Source organism: Hyla sarda, chromosome 2 (genome assembly GCF_029499605.1).
Source record: "Hyla sarda isolate aHylSar1 chromosome 2, aHylSar1.hap1, whole genome shotgun sequence".
Classification (NCBI taxonomy): domain Eukaryota; kingdom Metazoa; phylum Chordata; class Amphibia; order Anura; family Hylidae; genus Hyla; species Hyla sarda.
In genome coordinates, this window is record NC_079190.1 from 264,544,767 (window position 1) to 264,559,898 (window position 15,132).

The following is a 15,132-nucleotide window of genomic DNA, read 5'->3' on the forward strand; positions in this document are numbered from 1 at the left end:
ACACTGTTGAGACTATAAGTAGCATAGTGACCAGCACGGTGGTGTAGGAGTGATTGGATATGGATGCACTGATAGATGTATTGAACACAGATGTATTGGTGTGATGTCATACTTATGCGACATGGATTGTTAGTGACGTCTGGACCAGAGGGTTTATAAACCCAGTTTGGCACATTGACACTCAGTCGACTATTTGTGATCCTTGAGAAAGCCACTCAAACAGATTTTAGCCCGCATTACTATCTACAATTAGTTTACTACTGAGTGCAGTGCACGCTGCAGCTGCACTTGCCCATTGCCAAATCGCCATTTGTGAGTGTTGTGAATACAATACTGAATGTCCTCTCCCTATAAAATATATATAATACAATAAAGAATACAATTGTACTGGACCTTTCAAATAAAAGGATAACAAATCCAGTATTTGTATCTGGATATATTAGGATTGGATAGTGGATACATATCAATAGTGGATAGTAGTTGTTATTTAAATTTTCTACTTTTTGTACATAGTAAGTTTAATAAAAGTTAAGTTTTATGGTGGAGGGAATATGAGGGGCAGTTTGTTGTTGGTATATTTCATCAATGTCCCTAAACTATGTGGGGGGTTAATATTGCACTATGTTGTTGGGTAATATGCAGAATTATTGTCACGATGCCGGCTGGCAGGTAGTGGACCCTCTGTGCCAGAGAGGGATTGGCGTGGACCGTGCTAGTGGACCGGTTCTAAGCCACTACTGGTTTTCACCAGAGCCCGCCGCAAAGCGGGATGGTCTTGCTGCGGCGGTAGTGACCAGGTCGTATCCACTAGCAACGGCTCACCTCTCTGGCTGCTGAAGATAGGCGCGGTACAAGGGAGTAGGCAGAAGCAAGGTCGGACGTAGCAGAAGGTCGGGGCAGGCAGCAAGGATCGTAGTCAGGGGCAACGGCAGAAGGTCTGGAAACACTGGCAAGGGACACACAAGGAACGCTTTCACTGGCACTAAGGCAACAAGATCCGGCAAGGGAGTGCAAGGGAAGTGAGGTAATATAGGGAAGTGCACAGGTGATAACCCTAATAGGAACCACTGCGCCAATCAGCGGCGCAGTGGCCCTTTAAATCGCAGAGACCCGGCGCGCGCGCGCCCTAGGGAGCGGGGCCGCGCGCGCCGGGACAGAACAGACGGGGAGCGAGTCAGGTAGGGGAGCCGGGGTGCGCATCGCGAGCGGGCGCTACCCGCATCGCGAATCGCATCCCGGCTGGCAGCAGGATCGCAGCGCCCCGGGTCAGAGGACGTGACCGGAGCGCTGCAGCGGAGGGGGAGAAGCGAGCGCTCCGGGGAGGAGCGGGAACCCGGAGCGCTCGGCGTAACAGTACCCCCCCCCTTGGGTCTCCCCCTCTTCTTGGAGCCTGAGAACCTGAGGAGCAGACTTTTGTCAAGGATGTTGTCCTCAGGTTCCCAGGATCTCTCTTCAGGACCACAACCCTCCCAGTCTACCAAAAAGAAATTTTTCCCTCTGACCTTTTTGGCAGCCAAAATCTCCTTGACCGAGAAGACGTCCGAGGAGCCGGAAACAGGAGTGGGAGGAACAGATTTGGGAGAAAAACGGTTGAGGATGAGTGGTTTGAGAAGAGAGACGTGAAAGGCATTAGGGATACGAAGAGAAGGAGGAAGAAGAAGTTTATAAGAGACAGGATTAATTTGACACAAAACTTTGAAAGGACCAAGATAGCGTGGTCCCAACTTGTAGCTAGGGACACGGAAGCGGACATATTTAGCGGAGAGCCATACCTTGTCTCCAGGGGAAAAAACGGGGGGAGCTCTTCTTTTCTTATCCGCGAATCTCTTCATGCGTGAAGAAGCCTGTAAGAGAGAATTTTGGGTCTCTCTCCATATAATGGAAAGGTCACGAGAAATTTCATCCACAGCGGGCAGACCAGAGGGCAAGGGGGTAGGGAGGGGGGGAAGAGGGTGACGGCCGTACACCACGAAAAATGGGGATTTGGAGGAAGATTCAGAGACCCTGAAGTTATACGAGAATTCGGCCCATGGAAGGAGATCTGCCCAGTCATCCTGGCGGGAGGAAACAAAATGTCGCAAATAATCACCCAGGATCTGGTTAATTCTTTCTACTTGTCCATTGGACTGGGGATGATATGCAGAGGAAAAATTTAATTTAATCTTGAGTTGTTTACAGAGAGCTCTCCAGAATTTAGACACGAATTGGACCCCTCTATCCGAGACAATCTGCGTAGGCAACCCGTGAAGACGAAAAATGTGTACAAAAAATTGTTTAGCCAACTGAGGCGCAGAAGGAAGACCAGGAAGAGGGATGAAATGTGCCATTTTGGAGAATCGATCAACGACCACCCAAATAACGGTGTTGCCACGGGAAGGGGGTAAATCAGTAATAAAATCCATACCAATCAGAGACCAAGGCTGTTCGGGGACAGGCAGAGGATGAAGAAAACCAGCGGGCTTCTGGCGAGGAGTCTTATCCCGGGCACAGATAGTGCAGGCTCGCACAAAGTCCCCAACATCCGTCTCCAGAGTCGGCCACCAATAGAAGCGGGAGATGAGTTGCACAGATTTCTTGATGCCCGCATGACCTGCGAGATGGGAGGAGTGACCCCATTTGAGGATTCCGAGGCGTTGGCGTGGAGAAACAAAGGTCTTTCCTGGAGGAGTCTGCCTGATGGAGGCAGGAGAAGTGGAGATCAGGCAGTCAGGTGGAATGATGTGTTGCGGAGGGAGATCAACTTCTGAGGCATCCGAGGAACGAGAGAGAGCATCGGCCCTAATGTTCTTATCGGCAGGACGAAAGTGAATCTCAAAATTAAATCGGGCAAAGAACAGAGACCACCGGGCCTGGCGAGGATTCAGCCGTTGGGCCGACTGGAGGTAGGAGAGGTTCTTGTGGTCGGTGTAGATAATAACAGGAAATCTTGATCCCTCCAGCAGATGCCTCCATTCCTCGAGTGCTAATTTAATGGCTAGAAGCTCTCGATCCCCGATGGAGTAGTTCCTCTCCGCTGGAGAGAAGGTCCTAGAGAAAAAACCACAAGTGACAGCATGCCCGGAAGAATTTTTTTGTAGAAGAACAGCTCCAGCTCCTACTGAGGAGGCATCAACCTCCAATAGGAAGGGTTTGGAAGGGTCAGGTCTGGAGAGCACGGGAGCCGAAGAAAAGGCAGACTTGAGTCGTTTAAAGGAGTCCTCTGCTTGAGGAGGCCAAGACTTGGGATCAGCATTTTTCTTGGTTAAAGCCACGATAGGAGCCACAATGGTAGAAAAATGTGGAATAAATTGCCTGTAATAATTGGCGAACCCCAAAAAGCGTTGGATAGCACGGAGTCCGGAGGGGCGTGGCCAATTTAAGACGGCAGAGAGTTTGTCTGGATCCATCTGTAGTCCCTGGCCAGAGACCAAATATCCTAGAAAAGGAAGAGATTGGCATTCAAACAGACATTTCTCAATTTTAGCATAGAGTTGGTTGTCACGAAGTCTCTGAAGAACCATACGGACATGCTGGCGGTGTTCTTCTAGATTGGCAGAAAAAATTAGGATATCGTCCAGATATACCACAACACAGGAGTATAACAGATCACGAAAAATTTCATTGACAAAGTCTTGGAAGACGGCAGGGGCATTGCACAGTCCAAAGGGCATGACCAGATACTCAAAGTGTCCATCTCTGGTGTTAAATGCCGTTTTCCACTCGTCCCCCTCTCTGATGCGGATGAGGTTATAGGCGCCTCTTAAGTCCAATTTAGTGAAGACGTGGGCACCTTGGAGGCGATCAAAGAGTTCAGAGATGAGGGGTAAGGGGTAGCGGTTCTTAACCGTGATTTTATTAAGACCGCGGTAGTCAATGCAAGGACGTAGGGAGCCATCTTTTTTGGACACAAAGAAAAATCCGGCTCCGGCAGGAGAGGAGGATTTACGGATAAAGCCCTTTTTTAGATTCTCCTGGACGTATTCGGACATGGCAAGAGTCTCTGGGGCAGAGAGAGGATAAATTCTGCCCCGGGGTGGAGTAGTACCCGGGAGGAGGTCGATAGGGCAATCATAAGGCCTGTGAGGAGGTAGAGTCTCGGCTTGTTTTTTGCAGAAAACATCCGCGAAGTCCATATAGGCCTTAGGGAGACCGGTTACTGGAGGAACCACAGGGTTACGGCAAGGGTTACTGGGAACCGGTTTTAGACAGTTCTTGGAACAAGAGGACCCCCAACTCTTGATCTCCCCAGTGGACCAATCCAGGGTTGGGGAATGAAGTTGAAGCCAGGGAAGTCCAAGGAGAATCTCCGAGGTGCAATTGGGGAGGACCAAAAGTTCAATCCTCTCATGATGAGATCCGATGCTCATAAGAAGGGGCTCCGTGCGGAAACGTATGGCACAGTCCAATCTTTCATTATTTACACAATTGATGTAGAGGGGTCTGGCGAGACTGGTCACTGGGATGTTGAAGCTGTTGACGAGAGAGGCCAAAATAAAATTTCCTGCAGATCCAGAGTCCAAGAAGGCCACTGTAGAGAAGGAGAAGGCAGAGGCAGACATCCGCACAGGCACAGTAAGACGTGGAGAAGCAGAGTAGACATCAAGGACTGTCTCACCTTTGTGCGGAGTCAGCGTACGTCTTTCCAGGCGGGGAGGACGGATAGGACAATCCCTCAGGAAGTGTTCGGTACTAGCACAGTACAGGCAGAGGTTCTCCATACGGCGTCGTGTCCTCTCTTGAGGTGTCAGGCGAGACCGGTCGACCTGCATAGCCTCCACGGCGGGAGGCACAGGAACAGATTGCAGGGTACCAGAGGAGAGAGGAGCCGAGGAGACGAAACGCCTCGTGCGAACAGAGTCCATATCTTGACGGAGTTCCTGACGCCTTTCAGAAAAACGCATGTCAATGCGAGTGGCTAGGTGAATAAGTTCATGTAGATTAGCAGGAATTTCTCGTGCGGCCAGAACATCTTTAATGTTGCTGGATAGGCCTTTTTTGAAGGTCGCGCAGAGGGCCTCATTATTCCAGGACAATTCTGAAGCAAGTGTACGGAATTGTACGGCATACTCGCCAACGGAAGAATTACCCTGGACCAGGTTCAACAGGGCAGTCTCAGCAGAAGAGGCTCGGGCAGGTTCCTCAAAGACACTTCGGATTTCCGAGAAGAAGGAGTGTATAGAGGCAGTGACGGGGTCATTGCGGTCCCAGAGCGGTGTGGCCCATGACAGGGCTTTTCCGGACAGAAGACTGACTACGAAAGCCACCTTAGACCTTTCAGTGGGAAACAGGTCCGACATCATCTCCAGATGCAGGGAACATTGGGAAAGGAAGCCACGGCAAAACTTAGAGTCCCCATCAAATTTATCCGGCAAGGATAAGCGTATCCCAGGAGCGGCCACTCGCTGCGGAGGAGGTGCAGGAGCTGGCGGAGGAGATGACTGCTGAAGCTGTGGTAGCAACTGTTGTAGCATGACGGTCAGTTGAGACAGCTGTTGGCCTTGTTGCGCAATCTGTTGTGACTGCTGGGCGACCACCGTGGTGAGGTCAGCGACAACTGGCAGAGGAACTTCAGCGGGATCCATGGCCGGATCTACTGTCACGATGCCGGCTGGCAGGTAGTGGACCCTCTGTGCCAGAGAGGGATTGGCGTGGACCGTGCTAGTGGACCGGTTCTAAGCCACTACTGGTTTTCACCAGAGCCCGCCGCAAAGCGGGATGGTCTTGCTGCGGCGGTAGTGACCAGGTCGTATCCACTAGCAACGGCTCACCTCTCTGGCTGCTGAAGATAGGCGCGGTACAAGGGAGTAGGCAGAAGCAAGGTCGGACGTAGCAGAAGGTCGGGGCAGGCAGCAAGGATCGTAGTCAGGGGCAACGGCAGAAGGTCTGGAAACACTGGCAAGGGACACACAAGGAACGCTTTCACTGGCACTAAGGCAACAAGATCCGGCAAGGGAGTGCAAGGGAAGTGAGGTAATATAGGGAAGTGCACAGGTGATAACCCTAATAGGAACCACTGCGCCAATCAGCGGCGCAGTGGCCCTTTAAATCGCAGAGACCCGGCGCGCGCGCGCCCTAGGGAGCGGGGCCGCGCGCGCCGGGACAGAACAGACGGGGAGCGAGTCAGGTAGGGGAGCCGGGGTGCGCATCGCGAGCGGGCGCTACCCGCATCGCGAATCGCATCCCGGCTGGCAGCAGGATCGCAGCGCCCCGGGTCAGAGGACGTGACCGGAGCGCTGCAGCGGAGGGGGAGAAGCGAGCGCTCCGGGGAGGAGCGGGAACCCGGAGCGCTCGGCGTAACAATTATCATTATACTTTTGCCCATGTGAGTTTACCTTTGGGGCAATGCACAGTAGATTACTATGGGGTAATACGCAGTATATCACTATATTTTTGCTCATATTAGTTTACTCATGAAGTAATTGAGCTTAATTACTCTCTTAGAGCACCATACTGCCCCAGGTCATTTTGTATAGCATACTATACTAAATACATATTTAATCATTTATTCTTTGTGTTTACTGGGGTTCATGTTTTGTAATCCAGTATGAATATTCATCCGATTGTTTGGTTCCCTGATGAACCCTGTTGTACGGGGGAAATGTGTCAGAACTATTAAAAAGGAAATGTATATCTAAAGGCTTGATTGTTGATGTTTCATGGATTATGCACATTATGCACCTGTTTTATGCACATTATTTGATCTACCGTATTTAACGGGGAATACCACGCACCGGTCTATAACACGCACCCTCATTTTACCAAGGATATTTGGGTAAAAAATATATCCTAGGTAAAATGAGGGTGCGTGTGTGTGCATGCGTATACCTCGATACACCACCAGGAAAGGCAGGGGGAGAGGGGCCGTCGCTGCCCGCTTCTCTCCCCCTGCCTGTCCTGGGGTCTAGAGCCCTGCTGCCGGCCCTTCTCTCCCCCTGGCTATCGGTGCCGCTGCCCGTTCTCTCCCCCTGACTATTGGTGCCTGTGCCCCATTGCCGGCACCAATAGTCAGGGGGAGAGAACGGGCAGCGGCACCAATAGCCAGGGGGAGAGAAGGGGCAACGGCACCCATTGCCGGCGCCGCTGCCCCGTTGCCTCCCCCATCCCCGGTTGTATAATTACCTGTTGCCGGGGTCGGGTCCGCGCTGCTTCAGGCCTCCGTTGTGCGTCCCATGCGTCGATGCTATGCACTGCACGGCGCGGCGCAATTAGCCTAAAAAGTATACGCTATATTTATAGGCACTTTATATCTTGCTGGTAGCCGGACTTGTTTGTAATAGTTTCAGCTTTACTACCTGACAGCTGACAATTTAGTGACCTGTTGTGCTCCCTGTTTTATGGGGGCTGAGGATACAAAATTTCCCACGCTTTTTCTGAATTTTTATATATATTTTGTGTATATAATTTTGTTTGGTGGTTTGGGTACAATATCATGGAGTATTAAATGGCAGCCCATAGACAAGTACTAATATCTATTGTTCTGTCTTTGGTCTTGTTTTTTTTTTTTCATTTATCCCTCACTTATTACAGGCAAGGAAATGTCATTGTAGTTGAGGCCACCCTGTTAAGATCGTGGGTCCCTCAAAAGGAAGGGGCAGCAGGTGAGGTGTCATTGGCATTAGAGGGCACAACATACCCTCTAATGCATAATCCCCAGCTGTGGCTATCCACAACACCTATTGACCATACACAGTGGTCCCTCAACATACGATGGTAATCCGTTCCAAATGAACCATCGTTTGTTGAAACCATCGAATGTTGAGGGATCCGTGCAATGTAAAGTATAGGACAGTGGTCTACAACCTGCGGACCTCCAGATGTTGCAAAACTACAACACCCAGCATGCCCTGACAGCCAACTGCTGTCCGGGTATGCTGGGAGTTGTAGTTTTGCAACATCTGGAGGTCCGCAGGTTGAAGACCACTGGTATAGAAAGTTGTACTCACCTGTCCCTGCCGCTCCGGACCGTCATCGCTCGTCACCTGGATGTCACCGTCCATCGCTGTCGCCGCGTCCCTGGGGTGTCCCCGACGCTCAAGGCCTCTGCTTCCCTGGCATCCTCATTCTCCGTCGCCGCCATCATGTCGCTAGGCACGCCGCTCCTATTGGATGACGGGACGACGTGCGCAGCGACGTGCCACTTGTAGTCCGCTGCAGGCATCCTCCATTGTATGCCTTTTTATGCTGGGGATCGCCCCTAGCAACGGACTACAAGGGCAGGATCTGCTTCCCCAGTATAAATGCACAACCGCATTTGGGGTTGAGCACCTCCAGCCATTTGAGACCAAGTTTTTTGTTATTCGTTTATGTTTTAGTTCTAAGCAATAAATAACGTGCTTTGGCACAATAATTTTTCTCTCTCTAGCTGAGACTGTATTTTTGCTTTGTGGATCACCTCAAACCTGATATGAAGGTGTTGTTTTTACACCTTTCAAGCTATTTAGGTGAGTTCTGATATCATACTTTATGCACAAAGTGACTGGAGTCTACAGGACCACTGTCCCCATCACAATAAACATCAGAAATAAAGGGTTACAGCGTAGTTGGAGGCTCTGAAAGAATATCAGCTGCTTAATTTAAATCCCTATAAGGTACTATGTTTTAGCAAAAAGACTGCCTATCTCTCTCAAGCAATAAGAAAAGCAGACACTTAATGGTGATTCTAATATTCTCTCAGAACCTCTGGATATGTTGATCCTTCATAGGTGATAAATGCTATTAGTAGGCCAACTCTAATGCTGGTGTCTTGCTTCACAACTCTTGTCCATATACTCTGTTAAGTCACATGGACATCAAAAAACGAATGACGGGGGTATTAACTGTAGTTGAAGTCCAAGCTAGAATTCAAGAATATCCTATTAAAGGGGTATTCCGGGCAAAAACATTTTATCCCCAATCCAAAGGATTGGGGATAAGATGTCTGATCGTGGGTGGCCTGCTGCTGAGACCCCCCGTGATCTCCCTGCAGCATCCGCTTTCTATGCGGGTGCTGAATCTCCAGTTTCGGAAACCTCCGGGTTTCCGGGACTGGGGATGTGACGTCACGCCACACCCCCTCCATTTATGTCTATGGGAGGGGGCGTTACGACCGCCACGTCCCCTCCCATAGACATGAATGGAGGGGGCATTGCGTGACGTCACGTCCCCAGTCCCGGAAACCCGAGGTTTCCGAAACTGGAGATTCAGCACCCGCATAGAAAGCGGGTGCTGCAGGGAGATCGCGGGTGGTCTCAGCAGTGCCCCCCCCCATCAGACATCTTATTAGGGGATAAAATGTTTTTTGCCCGGAATACCCCTTTAATACTTCTGAATGCCAATAAATTGATAGATTCGTTCCATTATGCTCACTAAAGCCATGTTTACATCATTTATTTAAGAGCTGTCTGCACCAATATTAATACTTACAATAGGTCCAGAGAAGAATTTTTTGTAGTTTCCAAGTGTGAAGCACGACATCCTCTGTCTTCTTAAATCCAGACACAGTGGTGGATGAAAATACAAAGACCTGAGCTGTTCCTGGTCCTGAAGAGTTAGATTACTGTTAAACAGGCTACGCAGTCAAATGATCATTCCTTGGGTGCAAGACTAGTGATTTTTCAGCTGTAGTTTGGCACTACAGAACACTGCTGTTTATGTGCATGAGCAGCTTATGACAGGGTTATAGATTTTCTCTATACTCCAATTGCTGCGGAAATCTCTGCTCTAAATATTTAAAGTTCTTCAGGCAGTTCTAAGGTTTAATAACTGAGGAAAATTTGTTGTTAATAATAATTCACAGTGAATTTGTGTAATAACACATAGAGAAATCCGCACTGAATGTATTATTTACTGGTCAGTGGTTGTCTGGACAGCACTATTTAATATGTCACCTACACAATACAAGCTGGATTTTTGGGTCAGTAAATTCTTCCAAAGAAAAAAATAATGCCAAAGTACCGTATTTTTCGCCGTATAAGACGCACTTTTTCTTCCCCAAAACTGGGGGAGAAAAGTTAGTGCGTCTTATAAGGCCAATAGTCACCTATCGCGGCGGTCCCTGCGGCCATCAACAGCCGGGACCTGCGGCTAATACAGGACATCACCGATCACGGTGATGCCCTGTATTAACCCTTCAGACGTGGCGATCAAAGCTGACCGCCGCATCTGAAGCGAAAATAACACTAACCCGGCTGTTCAGTCGGGCTGTTCGAGACCGCCGCAGTGAAATCGCGGCATCCCGAACAGCTTACAGGACACCGGGAGGTACCTTACCTGCCTCCTCGGTGTCTGCTCCGTGCCGGGATCCCCTGCATGGCCATCGCTCTCCTTCGTCATCATCACAATAGGAGCGGCATGCGTAGCAACGTGCGTAGCGACGTCATGGCGGCGAGGGAGAGCGAGGATACCGGGCAGCAGAGACGTTCCGTAGCGACGGAGACACCCCGGGGACGCGGCAACAGCGATGAAGGGCGACATCCAGGGCAGCGGTGACGGGCGGGGACGGGTCCGGAGCGGCGGGGACATGTGAGTACTACCTCCTATATCAGTGATCTTCAACCAGCGGACCTCCAGATGTTGCAAAACTACAACTCCCAGCATGCCCGGACAGCCGTTGGCTGTGCGGGCATGCTGGGAGTTGTAGTTTTGCAACATCTGAAGGTCCGCAGGTTGAAGATCACGGTCCTATACTTTACATTGTATTTGGTTCAGAATCTTTATTTTCTAGATTTTTATCCCAAACAATTAGGTATGTCTTACATGCCAAAGTGCCTTATATGACGAAAAATACGACAATACCATACTGGTATATATAATTAAATGCAATATTCAAATAATATATAGTAATAATAATATTGAAAAAAAATTTGCAAAATAGTTTTTTGATGATGTTTATTTTCTTTTCACTTCTTTTCTATTACATACAACTTTTTACAGTAGCCATTAAGACTTCTGCTGAAGTGTTCTAAAATGACAGGTACACAAAGAATCATGCAGCTGTAGGTCAGGTACCTGGCTTTAAGGCACAGTCACACACCCAGGATCAGAGGCCAAAAAGGTATTTTGGCATATCTGTTTTTCAGTCATTGCACTTAAATGAGGGCTCTGTTTACAATGATGTCAGAGGCAGTGCTTTTTTGTAAAAAAAAAATAAATAAAATGCCCACCCCACCAGTCATATCTGAATGTTTAGCCTTACAGCAATTTCCCTAGCTACTAGGGTATGTTACATAACATATGGTGGAAAGAAAATTAATTTTAGAGTTTATTAGTTGTCCATTAAAGTGTACCTATAAACCTCAACTCCCATTTCTAAGGTTGGAAGGGGAGAGACACAGTCCACAATGAGCTGTTTGATTGCCGAAGCAACTGTGTGAGGACCAGCAAGTGCTGTGGACGTGTCTCAATGTGCGAGCCTCAACAACGGTTCTGCCGAGCATGAAATGTCTTTCAACATTGATCTGAGGAACTGGTGGGAGGGTTTAAAGGTACCCTTTAAAGCGTACCTGCCATATCACACACAAAAAATAATACTTCTATATGTTACTATATGCTTTACATGTCTTTTTTTATGTGTTTAGCTTCTGTATATGGCTTACAAATCCCTCTGTTCAGCCGGTCACTATTTCTAACATCCACTGCTCAGGAAGGGGTGTGTCCTAGGCAAGCACTGAGCCCACCCTCACTCACCATGCATTCACTTCCGCCCTGAGTCTGCTGTGTTGGGTCTCTTCATCCAATTACTAAATGCTGCTCTGTAACCAACTCATCTCTGTTTTGATGGTGCAGTCTCATAGGCCAGGAGTGAGCATAGAGTAGTGCTAGTCTCACCCTCACTTACTGGACTTTGTTTCAGCTTGTTCTTCAGCTGAAACAAAGGTGATGCTGAAGCCAGACAGGACTATGTATGTGCTGGATGGTATGGGGACCCCTAGTGGTCTTTTTTTTATAAGTCATTATTTTTTATTAAAAGTAGATAAATTGTTTTATGTGGTATATTAGAAAGGTCATTTTTTTGCCAAGATGTAGAACATATAAAAAGGAGGGGCCAAAACAGACCTAGCCATTAAAAGGTAAATAGCATTAGTATTTGTTTCTGATTATTTTCAGAATCCATTTTATTCTCTTCCTCTTACATTGGTTAGAAAGGCGTCACCTTTGGGCATCTGAAGTAGCGTCCTTTTCGGAAAGCCATTGACTGATTCTTTTTTAAATATTTTATGTACTTGTTAATAACAATGAACCATGTTAAAGTGGTGTGGCAGATTAGAAATACATGGCTGCTTTCTTCCAAAAACAGCATCAAGGTTGTGTAGGGTATTCCAGCTCAGCCCCAGAACACTTTTAAGGAACCCATAGACAGATGTGGTGTAGTTTTTAGAAGAAAGCAGCAATGTTTTTTCTGGTCCTTAAAAACACCTTATATACTGATTTTCTATTAATTTGACTTTCACTTTCCAAATTGAGGTTTCTTCACTATATTATTTTCCCATTAACAGTAGTGCTATTTGTGGAATGGCTTGTGAACACAGTGAGGGTAAGAAATAAAAGGATCTGCACCAAAATCTGGTTACGTTGCACAACCAATGATTTGTGCCACCTTGTCAATGTGTTTTATACATGTTTTAAAGAAGTACTGCAACCATAGAACACTTATACTGCAGATAGGGGATAAATGTCTGATCACGGGGGGTCCGACCGCTGGGGCCCCCGAACTGCTGTGGCTTTGTGCGGCTAATAGTTGTGTTGTTGATCTTGCTAAGAGGTTGACAGACACACTGCTATCATTCAGCTCTATGAGAGAGGCGGGGGTGCACAAACGCTGCATCTCTGCCTCTCCCATAATGATACATAGAGGGGGCGTGTCAGCCACAGCGTCATGCTGCTCTGACATGCCTCCTGCATGGGAAGAGCTACGGCCCCATACAGGAGATCGTGGGGGTCCCCCCCCCGTGATCAGTCACTTATCCCCTATCCTGCAGGGGACAAGTGTTCCATGGCTGCAGTACTCCTTTAAGCACCTTTCACCTAGCTCCATAAAGGGGAAGTGAAAAGTAGGGATGTAAGAAAAAATCGATTTGCGTGATTATCGCGATTTTTTCATTTGGCGATACTGAATCGATTCAAAATATTTTTGAATCGATTCTTTTAGGGATGTGGAATTTGTATCTCCTGACGCCTGGAACAGCATGTCCCGGGCATCAGGAGATACAATTCCCCATTTGTGGAGCCGGGCAGGCTGGATCTGATGCGGCAGCGCTCTGGGTGTATGGAGCGGGCTTTGACTCGTGCCCGCTCCATACTCTGCGACCCCCGGCTGATTTCAGTAGCCGGGGGCCGCTGATGCATCACTCCCGCTAGTATCCAACATGCGGTGCTCTGCATTGTGTATGGAGCGTGCTCCGGACTCATGCCCGCTCCATACTCTGCAGCCCCCGTTCTCAGTAGCCGGGGGCCGCCGCTAATAGCCAGCATGCGGCGATCGCCGCGGCTGGCTATTAAAGGAGTAGTCCGGTGCGCATTTTTCTTGTTTTATCCCGTTCGGGCTGCAAAATAAAAGAAAACACACTTTCTCTTACCTGCCTACAAGCCCCGAAGCTCCGGTACAGGTGTTTGGTCCCCGGGCTGTATTCTTCTTACTTCCTGTTAGCCCAGCACATCACAAGGAGCTTCAGCCTATCACCGGCCGCAGCGATGTCCCGCCTCGGCCGGTGATAGGCTGAAGCTCTGTGTGACGTGCCGGGCTAACAGGAAGTAAGAAGAATACCGCCCGGGGACCGAACACCTGTACCGGAGCTCCGGGGGCTCTTTGGCAGGTAAGAGAAAGTTTGTTTTCTTTTATTTTGCAGCCCGGACGGGATAAAATGAGAAAAGTGCACGTTGGACTACTAGATCGCCGCTGTCAAAGCTGACAGCGGCGTCTATTGGGATCTATGAATGCTCCCAGGTGGGCGAGGTATCGGGATATATCGTGATGTATCGTCACCTAGACGGTATCGCGATATATCGGGATATATCGAATCGCCACACTGGTATCGCGATTCGAATCGTATCGTCAAATTCTTGGCGATTCACACCCCTAGTGAAAAGGGGGAGGGGCTTTCAAGTGCCACAAATTAGTAAAAATGTTTTAAATATATGTAAAAATCTAAGCCAATGTATAGAAGTGCAGCCTAAGATTAGATGCATCAGATCTTCAAACCAAGCCTGAGGCATTGTTATAGATCTGGGACATTCTGTTTGGTCTAAGCCTCCACTATCTAAGAATTACACAATTTTTATTTATTTTCCTTGGTGTTGTGCAAGTATTGGCTTTATATGTTTAATAATACATTTGTGTTCTTATTTCCATAAGAGGCTTGTGTTTATGAATGGGAGACAAAAAAGTGTCAAGCCTGTTGTATCTTCATATCTATAGGCACATGAAATTCATTAAGGATAATTGCTGATTACCGTATTTATCGGGGTATACCACGCACCGGCCTATAACACGCACCCTCATTTTACCAAGGATATTTGGGTAAAAAAAGTTTTTTACCCAAATATCCATGGTAAAATGAGGGTGCGTGTGTGCGCGTGTATACCCCGATATACCCCCAGGAAAGGCAGGGGGAGAGAGGCCGTCGCTGCCCGCTTCTCTCCCCCTGCCTTTCCTGGGGTCTAGAGCGCTGCTGTCGGCCCTTCTCACCCCCTGGCTATCGGCGCCGCTGCCCGTTCTGTCCCCCTGACTATCGGTGCCGGCGCCAATAGCCAGGGGGAGAGAAGCGGCGCCGACAGCCAGGGAGAGAGAAGGGGCAGCGGCACCCATTGCCGGCGCCGCTGCCCCGTTGCCTCCCCCCATCCCCGGTGGCATAATTACCTGAGTCGGGTTCGCGCTGCTGCAGGCCTCTGGCGTGCGTCCCCTGCGTCATTGCTATGCGCGGCGCGGCGCACTGACGTCATGCGCCGCGCCGTTCAGCGCATAGCAACGACGCCGGGGACGCACGCCAGAGGCCTGCAGCAGCGCGGACCCGACTCAGGTAATTATGCCACCGGGGATGGGGGGAGGCAGCGGCGCCGGCAATGGGTGCCGCTGCCCCTTCTCTCCCCCTGGCTGTCGGCACCGCTTCTCTCCCCCTGGCTATCGGCGCCGGCACCAATAGTCAGGGGGACAGAACGGGCAGCGGTGCCGATAGCCAG